Source organism: Berghia stephanieae, chromosome 1 (genome assembly GCF_034508935.2).
Source record: "Berghia stephanieae isolate SIO BIC M18660-M18661 chromosome 1, UCSD_Bste_1.3, whole genome shotgun sequence".
Classification (NCBI taxonomy): Eukaryota; Metazoa; Mollusca; class Gastropoda; order Nudibranchia; family Aeolidiidae; genus Berghia; species Berghia stephanieae.
The window spans coordinates 138,778,786-138,782,012 of record NC_088360.1 but is presented as its reverse complement, the minus strand read 5'-3'; the positions used below and the strand labels follow the sequence as shown (position 1 = coordinate 138,782,012).

At 36.9% G+C, this 3,227-nt stretch overlaps 1 protein-coding gene across 1 annotated transcript in view; it reads right to left on the bottom strand.

Annotated features, from left to right (window-relative positions):
- LOC144963346 (uncharacterized) overlaps positions 1–2,968 on the bottom strand; it is a 31,614-nt gene extending 28,646 nt beyond the window's left edge. Inside the window, exon 1 of the mRNA XM_078897293.1 lies at positions 2,383–2,968. The gene's annotated coding sequence lies outside the window, so the exon portion shown is untranslated. The remainder of the gene's footprint in view (positions 1–2,382) is intronic.
- Between the last annotated feature and the right edge of the window lie 259 nt (positions 2,969–3,227).

Sequence of the window (3,227 nt, the reverse complement as noted above, 5' to 3'; positions counted from 1 at the left end):
AATACAGTTTAGTGAAAATTACTCATAAACGTGGACGGCAAAAAGCAATAACACAGACCTGAGTGACGTCAACGTCATACTATCTATAGCCTGACACGAGAACCCTCTAGGACTTACAGTTTGACGTCATTTTTTTTTAGGTTTGTACAGCTTGACAGCCTAGTGAGTTGTCGTTAGTAGAGCTCAAGGAAACAAATGATTCCATTGGTTGAACTATTGAATACAACTCACGATTTGTTTTCTTTTGTGGCCAAAGACTTGTCTTTTGACGTCATTTTTTTCAGGTCAGTGTCAGGCTATAAGTTGACGATAGCTATTGTTTATCCCTGTTATTATGGCGGAACGGCAAAATTATTCCTTGCAATCCTCTGGATAGGACATTGATGGCCTATAACAAAGTACTTTCCGCTCAATCTAACATGAATCTAGCTACTCAACCACTACTGAGTGAGTGGAGCGTGGAAAAGCAATAAAATTATGATATAATAATGCAAACATTCACATTCTAAAAAGTATTAATTACTTGAGTTATTTTTTAAACTTGATCTTTTATATAGCGCAATATCCACCAAACGTGCTCAAAGCGCTTTACAAAGGGTTCCTAACCAACAGCAACACGTAACATGTATAACAAGACATGATGCCTGTTAGGCGATATTGCAATTTTTTCCCGACAGAGACAACGCTGTTAACGGTACTCATTTTACACCTGAGTACGGCGAGAGAATGTGAGTAAAGAGCCTTTTCCAAGGACTCAACTACGCGTCGAATGAGGTTCGAACCCAGGTCCTTCCGATCTGAAAGCGAGTGTCATACCACAAGACAGACCACACAGCCGCATAGTTATGTCTTAATCTTATCGATTTTATTTTTCTAGTTGATAAAAGTAGTCCTTCAGATCCAATATGCCCACGTGTGGGACAGCGTGGCTCAGTGGTACAGTCTTTGCTTCGTACCCGAAAGGTACCGAGTTCGAATACCCGCTACGTTGTGTGACCTTGAGCAAATCACCTCGCCCTAGCTCAGTTTGCGGCGCTTCACTGCGGCTGACGCCTGGGTTTTTCCAGTCTTTCCTTGGAATAGACCCGAGAGACAAATTTCCCCTATGGGATGAATAAAGGGAATTTTATTTATTTTTTATTTTATTTTATTTATTTATTTATCCCGGTTTCTATAACCTGAAACGGACAATAACAATTGCTTGCTACCCTTAGGATAGGACGCTAGTCTATCGCAAAGTATTTTTCGCCAGATCTAACAGACCCAGCTACCCAATCACTACTGGATGGACAGGGAAGTCAGAAAAAAAATTATCGACTGCACCCGGGATCGATCTCGTTCCCTTTGCGCGTGTGAAGCTAGTGCTCTACCAACTGAGCTATCGGGACCGCCGGTTGATAGGAAATCTCCCCTTAACTGTTTTGTTAAAGCATATGAACGTGCACCTATCTAGAAGTCTGATCATCGAATGCTTGGCTTAAATGAGCTAATAAAATGGAGGGAAAGACAAAGGGAGTAAATGTGACCCATAACATTATAAGGGAACAACACAAAACAAACGACGTTTCGGCCTTTGGCCTTTTTCAAGTAAACACGATATATATATATTGGGACAATATGCCAACTGAAGATGTGGATGAAAGCCACAGAAACATATGTTTAGGCCACATATAAGTGAATGATACCATTTATATATTCTATATAGAATATATAGAATATTATAGAATATATAAATGGTATCATTCACTTATATGTGGCCAAAACATATGTTTCTGTGGCTTTCATCCACATCTTCAGTTGGCATATTGTCCGCAGAATAAATTTTATTCTGCTCTATATTAGCTCTAACCATATTTATCGAGCACTTTCGTACCTACGCGTACCCACCAACTCTCATATATATATATATATATATATATATATTATATATATATATATATATATATAATATGCCGGTGACGTCACAGACTATGGGTTTCGTCCAATCAAGGGACGCTACTCTTCCGCTAATCTCATTCCCTATTGAGTATATTATTTTGCGTTGGTTTGAGAGTATTTCCATTACAACAATGAGCCCATAACAATGTAGGTTATCCAGTCTGCGAATAAATACACGCCGTTTAACTCTCCCCTTACCGATGGTATTCAGTATTTTCCTAAAATGACAGGCTTACCAAGCAGAAAAAATGGTATTTTGAACTCAAACAAGCTCTCTACAAAACAAATAATATGTTCTTATCAATGAAACACAGATCATTCTTCGAAGTTAGTGATGTACAAAATAAATCTGAATAAGAAAAAGTATATATTGTGTCGTAAGAAATGTGACGATTTTGCTGTAGTTGGTGAGGAGAGGGTTAAAGCCAATGGTGAGTTACTTACCACGTAGGACTATAGCTTAATCTTTACTTATCTCAAGTCAAATAAAGGAACCACAAATCGATCAACGATTAAACAGAAAATCCTGGATGAACACAAAACATATCCATTCGTTTCTACGACTGTGAATTGGTTCTGAGGTTTGAATTCTTTTTTTTTTTAACACACACGCGTCATTTTCATTGGTTACAACATGAATATTCTAGTGTCTGCGCTTCATTAAAATACATTTTCATTATTTCTGTGTGTTTAAATATTCATAAAGTCTACCGTGTCAAGCGTCAGCCATGTGTGTGATTAAATCCTGAATTTTCAATGTTAAAGTGTTCGTAATGTGTCCGTAACACGGCCTACTAAAAGAGTACCATAGTTACGTCATGGTCCGCATCCATCATAACATTAAAAAAAAAAAACAAACTTATTCAACTAATTGTTAATGTATGATATTTAAATCCAGCTATTTGTTTTCTCATATCGTAGTCAACGCACCTAACGATAACATCACTGATCATCTCTCTATCTTTCGCTGTTTTAGCGCTAACAATAAACAAAACGAGTCGGCAACTACATACACAGTCAACAAAAAGATGCTGTGTTGATATCGGACAAAGGACAAATCTACAGACCTCTCACTTAAAAACACTCCCACCCACCCCCCTTATTTGTGATAAGAAAATATCAACCTAATATATAGATTTATCTATATTAATTTAACTCCCAACTTGTCAAAAAGTCCAAAATATGAGATTTTAAAAATCTTAGATAAAAGTATTTTCGACAAGAAAGCATTCTTATTAATTAATCTATATCTATATAAGAGGTGAAAGTTTAAAGGTTAAAATGGGAGA